At 38.1% G+C, this 7665-nt stretch overlaps 1 protein-coding gene across 1 annotated transcript in view; it reads right to left on the minus strand.

Annotated features, from left to right (window-relative positions):
- Positions 1-7665, minus strand: part of LOC132054325 (uncharacterized) — a 13848-nt gene that overhangs the window by 3963 nt on the left and 2220 nt on the right. The window lies entirely within an intron of this gene.

Consider the following 7665-nt stretch of genomic DNA (forward strand, 5'->3'; position numbering starts at 1 on the left):
CAAACAAAATTTTGATTGCAACATTGAAAAAACCCAGCCGTTTATTTGGGAAAATAATTAGGGTTGTAAGAATAAACAACAAGAACTCAAAGCTTTAAAACTTTGTTTAATAAATTCACTTAGGAATAATTTGAATTTACTTGGCATGATTAATCGTTCTTCATAGTTACTTTCTTATATTTGGGAAAATCATAGAAAGAAATAATCTTTATCTATTGGAAAATAGTATAGATTCATATAGAGATTAAGTGCATTCAAATAATGATCCATTAGTAAGTATATCAAGATCAATACCCATGATCATACACTCTATCTAAAGAGGACACAACCTTTAGCTTCTTTTACCATAAATTCACAACCAAATCAATAGTTGGTACGATTTACTAAAAACCCAATTTTTACCAAAATCATCGGATTAAGACATTAGACCTAAACATAGCAATCTCACGAATTTAGTAACCTTTCACACCCTATTCACGGATTAGATTCCCAAACCTTGTTGGGTTACTATATTTGACAACGTCTGCGTTATACCTTTAATAGGTGTAATTTGAGCGTATCATATACCTTGTAACCCTTGTTATATGAAGAATACACAAGAAAGATTCCTTAATCACTTGTTGCATCAAACTTTCCTAGAGCTTGTTTTCCACTATTATGATCAAAACACTTACTGCCAAAAGATCTAAGATGAGTAATGTTTGGTTTTATTCCATTTAGGAGTTCATAGGGAGTCTTCTACAACAAGGGTCTAATCATGCTGTTGAGTGGTTGCTAGATCATAATCTAGTTCAATGATAGATTATGAGCTTACATTAGAGTTTTGATTATTTGACAAACAATGAATCCAATGAAAATTAACAGAGACATAAGGAAGGCATTGAAGAACTATACATCCAAACAGATCTCCAAAAGATTCAGTGAAGCAGTCACATCAACAAAGGAATTGATCCTTACTATCAGGCAACTGGAGATTGAAAATATAGTTCATGCCAACTAGGAGGAAATATAATATCGACTGATTCCTATTTGATGAAAGGTTAGATTTCAAGTTATAGAATTATTACCATAAGTTGATAAACACAAAATTAGCAATAAAGTAGGAGAATGGAAGATCAAAGTCAAACAAGGTTTGATTTTCGGGTAAAATTATGAAACCAAAACTTGGTTGGATTCAACATTCAAGGGAGGGAACTATTTCTATATAAACATAGCACGAACAAGTTTTGGAGCTTAAACACAACAACCATCACAACATTCAAACGAGAGGCCAAGTGAGCACAGTCAATATTTAGTCTTAGGAGAGTCAACTACAAGTCGACGAAGAATCGGAGGTTATCAAGATTTATCATTAAGTTCTTTAGTTGTCTTAGTTAAATTGTTGTGGTTCCATCTATTTACCTTTGTAATTATTGTGTAATAGGTGTTCGTTGGTTAAATAGACGTAATGGATCACTTGACTAGGTAGAATTCTTGAGAGTTTATTATATAAGTGGGTAGATGCGGATTGTTAAAGAAACAAGTCCCTTAGGTATTACAAGGAAGATTGTAAACCTTGGTACCACTCTTGATTTACTAAAGCTTAAGAAAAGACCTATATAGTATAGATCGTGGCTTTTGACTCCCTTGAGCAAGGCATTTTCCACATAATACTTATTTGATTTTTCTCACCAATACCTTCTTGCGTAGTTACTCTAAGGCTTCATTTTTTTGCACTTAATGGGAGTCTGAATCTGAATAGTTCATATCTCAGATCATCTACGTTTACAACAAAGCTGGCGACAATTGATCCTTACGTTTAGCACTGTCTTATGTTGTTGTAAACTTTTTCTCTTTGCCGAATGATAATTTATGTTACCCTATATGGATTTCCTTTTTTTATGTATGTGAACACCTTGGGGATTCTTCAGTTATTTGAGAACTAAGAGTGTTTGCTAAAATGAAAAGCCTTCGAATTTCTTTTTCAAATTTGTGTAACAAATTTATTAGTATATCTTGTATGGATGAATTTTCTTAACATATATTATATTGACATACAACAACAATAACATACCCAGTATAATTCTACAAGTGGAGTCTGCGGAGGGTAGAGTGTAAGCAGACCTTACCTCTACCTTGGGAGGTAAAGAGGCTATTTTCGAAAGATCCCCGGCTCAAGAAAAAAACATGAAAAAATGGGTCATAAGAATTGACGAAAGTAAAGAAGCCATTGAAAAATAATATAGATAAGCATTATGAAGAAAAGTAGCAGTAATTGCAACAAACTAATATGATAAACGAAGTACAAGAGACATCAGATAGTTACAGATAATTGAAGGGAAGAAAACTACAAAGATAATACTATAACTATTAGTATGGATACACGAGACAACGCTCTACTACTTACTAACCTTCTACCCTGATCCGCGTCCTCCATAACCTTCTATCTAAGGTTATGTCCTCGATAAGCTGCAACTACGCCATGTCCTGTCTAATCACCTCTCTCCAATACTTCTTTGGCCTACTGTCTCAACCCAAACCGATGAGTCATGACGCGAGTGTCTGACCTATAGTGGCCAAACACCCCTGTACTCATATCTGAACTATACTGAACATCAAGGGCCCATAATTGACTTAGACTGATCTCATAACAAGGATGACATAATGAACTCCGTACATTTACATACATACAAGCTAAAGGAACAGTGCAAGCCGACTAGGCCGCCACATATACTGTACACAAAAGAATAGGAGCCGACAAGGCTACATCATCTGACATACATACATCTGTCTACAGACCTCTAGTGGAATAGAAAACTGTAGAAAGGATGGAATAGGGCCCCGTCATACCCATGTGAATATACATATCCAAAATAATGGCATACCAAAATAGACTGTAGCTCCGGATCAAATGAAGCGCACCAACTACTGCTGAGCGAAGGGCCTACGGAGCTGGACCACCTGTCTGTCTACCTAAACCTGCAGGCATGAACGCAACCCCCCCGAGCAATAGGGGAGTCAGTACGGATAATGTACTGAGTATGTAAGACATAAAGGCAACATGAGTATAGACATGAGAATCATAAACGAAATCTGGAACTCAAAGCTAAACTGACTGTCTACATTGATTTGTATGAACAAGTATCTGTATAACTGACGATGCCTCTGTGGCGCATAATCTGCATGCTCTCAATGACAATCATGCTCATGTATATAAATCTAGGTCATAGTCCTGAGGGATGTTCAGCCCTATCCATATCATATAATAGTGCCCAGGAACGTACGACCTGATCTATATATCATATAATAGTGCCGAGGAATGTACGGCCCGACCCATATATCATCACCAAGGTGCACCAGCTGATCAGGCGGTAATGCGTATATAATGCCTATTCATCTTCCCATACCCCATGTACGTATAATACATGCGTATATAATGCCTTCTGGTCATGGGTCAATATGGATATGAATATATGAATGCAATGTATGTATAAACCGAGTACATAAAACTATCGGAGTGATACATGGTTGTATTATCTCCGACGAACATCTTTTGAGCTAACATCATCAATATAAGAAATCTCCAGACCCATAAATAGAAGGAATAATCATACGAGGTATAGGAACATCAAAGACTGACATACTCCTAATGCTTCTAAGAGTAAAGTAATATGGAAGCTCATTTGATCGCTTATTGGCTCATAACATAGGATCATGCCAAAATGAAGAAGGAATAGACTTAACATACCTTAATGTCTCCTTAATCATTTAACGTTCTCCTTCCACGTTCACAAGATCTACATTAAAAAGGATCATACTAAGGTTAAGTCTTAAAGAAACTCTTAAGCCCAAACTAGAATAATTCATGAGCTAGAGAAAATTGGGCAGCATTTACCCTATTTTATTGACTTCCATCATATTGCAAGACAACTCCCAAACAACTATAATAACATCCACAATATCATAATCAAGTAGTCACATTTCATTAAGTTTCACAATACATTCTCACATTCAACTTATACCAACAACTTTACGTCAACCCTTTACACAAACGTACACAACACTTTCTTGTCATCGTTATTACCCTTCATAACAAGATTATAATCATAACATTCTAACAATGATAACCGAAGGTAAGTTGCTACTCAAAATATCATGAATTCTACATTTGAACTTCATCTTCTACTATCTTCCCTCATCCAAGTTATCCAACAACCAAACATTCTTAAAAACATGAAATAGTCATGGAAACTAACCTTTTATATCATAGAAATGAAATTTGGATCAAGTTACCAACTTGTATGAAAATCCTAGCTTCAATACCGAAGAAAATCTTGGGCTCTACAAACCCTATTGAGCCTTCCAACACTTGGATCCTTCGATTCTTGCTATTTAATCTATAATCTCCCTTGGGTTTGTGGAGAATAAGTTTGAGCGAGGGTTCTAGGGCTTTTAAGACTTGGGAAAATATTGGAAATGAATTAAATGCACTAGGGTCGTCTATATACAAAATTTTAAAAAGTTGGCCCGACTCGATTATACGGACCATTATACGGTCCGTATAACTTATACGGACCGTATAATCCCACCATGAAAATACCCTTCTCTGCCATGGTTATACGGACCATTTATACGGGACGTATAACTTATATGGTCCGTATAAGTGGTCGTATAACCCACAGTTTCCGAAAACTTCTCTCGACGAATCGTTTGACTTCCAATCCTTGTGGAATCTTCTAGGCACTTATATAACACTTAATTAACCATCTAAAGAGCCCTATAGATCTTCCTCAAAACATTAATAAATAATTATCAACTCGATAGTTGCGAAACCTTCCCAAACTCAACTTATACTTCACTTCCTTCGACGAACTTAATTTCTCTGATTCTTAATACTTCAAAAACCTTGTAGTATATGCCTTTAAACCACCAAACACCCTCATTGGGATCATATGGGCTTCATGTTCACCTGAAGCTTGCGTTAGTCTATTCACCGCACAACAACACGAAATGTCCGAGGTGTAACATTCTCTCCCTTAGGAACATTCGTCCTCGAATGTTAGGTTCTTGGGGATTCTACAAAAATTTTGCCAGAGTTTCCCCTGTAATATGGCACTACCATCCTATCACAAAGAACCCAAAATACATCGCCTCACAGGGCTATAACAACAACATTAATAATCATGGACACACACGACCAAGAAAGCATCAAAGAAAGCATTACATACCTGGGGAAAATGGTGTCTCTGTCTGAGTCTCCTCTGGAGGTGGAAATAAATGTGGGTACTTGAGCTTCATGTCTTCTTCCGCTTCCCACGTCATTTCCTCTCTATTATTATTTCTCCATAAGACTTTAATTGAAGCTACATCTTTTGTTCGGAGTCTTCGTACTTGCCTATCTAGAATGGAAATAGGAGCTTCTTCGTAAGATAGGTGCTCCGTGACTTGAAAATCCTCTACAGGTACAATTCTGGAAGGATCCCCAATGCACTTACGAAGCATCGACACATGAAAGACCGGATACACAGACTACAACACAGAAGGTAGCTCTAACTCATATGCCACCTTACCCACTGTGCGAGTAATCTTGTATGGCCCGATGTATCAAGGGCTCAACTTACCTTTCTTGCCAAATCTCATCACTCCCTTCATAGGTGAAACCTTCAGGAAAACCCAATCGCCTACTTCAAATTCCAACTTGCGTCGTCGATTATTTGCATAGGATTTCTGTCGACTCTGAGCCGCTAGCAATCTTTCCTGAATCACTTTCACTTTGTCAACTCGCTTGCCGTATCAATTCCGGTCAACTAACTCATTTTCCCCAACATCAAACCATCCTATAGGATCTACATCTTCGTCCATACAAGGCCTCGCCAAGAGGCCATTTGAATCTTTGAATGGTAAAGCCGTATTGTAGGCAAATTCAATAAGAGGTAAATGATCATCCCAACTGTCCTGAAAATCAAGTACACAAGCTCTTAACATATCTTCAAATATCTGTATAGTACGTTCCGCTAGTCCATCTGTCTGCGGGTGAAAAGCGGTACTAAGACTAACCTGAGTCCCCAATCCATCCTGAAAAGATCTCCAGAAATTAGCCGTGAACTATGCCTCTCTATCTGAGATAATGGCTGTAGGGACACCGTGAAGTCATACAATCTCTTTAAGGTAGAGCCTTGCATAATCTTCAGCTGAATAGGTAGTTCTGACAGGTAAGAAATGTGCTGATTTTGTAAGCTTATCAACTATGACCCATATTGAATCATACTTCCGCTGAGTACGGGGAAAACCTGTAATGAAATTCCTATTAATTCCCCCATTTCCATGTCGGGATCTCCATAGCCTGTAATAAACCTCCAGGCTTCTGATGCTCTATTTTAACTTGTTGACAATGCGGACATTAGGCAACAAACTCCGCTATATCTCTCTTTATGCCATCCCACCAATACACTTCCTTGAGATAATGATATATCTTGGTGGTGCCCGGATGGATAGAATAGCGAGAATAATGGGCTTCCCTCATAACCTGCTGACGGAGGCCTGCAACATTAGGAACACACAGTCTACCTCGATATCTGAGTACTCCATCTCCTGTGATCACGAAAGGTGTCTTCTCTTTTTGAGGAGCTGTATCCCGATAATGGATTAGAACAGGATCCTCCTACTGACGCTCCTTTATCTACTCGCCACCAAAAAAATGACATCGCTCGTATCTCCCGAATCGTAACTCCTGTCTCACCCGAATCTATCAATCGAACTCCAAGGCTCGCTAATCGACGAACTTCACGGATTATCTCTCTTTTCTCCGACTGCACATTAGTTAGACTACTCATGGATTTACGACTAAGAGCATCTGCTATTACATTGGCCTTCCCGAGATGGTACAAAATGTCAACGTCATATTCCTTTAGCAACTCTAGCCATCGCCTCTGGCGTAAATTCAAGTCCTTCTGCTTAAAGATATACTGGAGGCTCTTGTGATCAGTATAGATAGAAACATGGGCACCGTATAAATAATGCCTCCACAATTTCAATGTATGGATCACTGCAGCTAACTCAAGATCATGAGTTGGATAATTCTTCTCGTGCTCCTTTAGCTGTCTAGACGCATAGGCCACAACCTTACCATGCTGCATCAATACTGTTATATCCCGTATTTTGTACATTGGGACATTCCGAGCTAACCGTGAAAAGTTAAAGACAAGACTATTTCGGGATACGAGGTAGAGACTCTTAACCTCCGATTTTGTTTTAAGGCACAAGTTGCTTGTGATTTTATTGGTATGGAATATTAAGGAAGATTAGGGGTCAAAAGTTAATTATGGAAAGTTATTATTTCATGAACCATAGCCATATATAGCCGTGTGGCATGTGTGGGGCTACCACCCATGGCTTGGCTAATTTTAATTGATCCCGAGCCATGGTGGGGCATGGTCCAACGGATGATTCATATATGTAGACAAGTGAAGACAAAGCAAGGCAATTAGTCATCTTCTCGACTTGGAAACTTGGAAGCTTGGAGAAAAAAAAGAAAGCAATTAAACCAAGGGGTGGCCGGATGAATGGTATAAAAATCTTGATCAAAAATAATTTTCTTCTAGCTTTTTCCAATTAGAAGGGCCCAAAATTTCGTGGAGTAGTTGTTGGAGCAAAAAGGGTTGCTTCAAAAGGGACAACCCCAAAGTT

This window comes from Lycium ferocissimum, chromosome 4, assembly GCF_029784015.1.
Source record: "Lycium ferocissimum isolate CSIRO_LF1 chromosome 4, AGI_CSIRO_Lferr_CH_V1, whole genome shotgun sequence".
NCBI lineage: Eukaryota > Viridiplantae > Streptophyta > Magnoliopsida > Solanales > Solanaceae > Lycium > Lycium ferocissimum.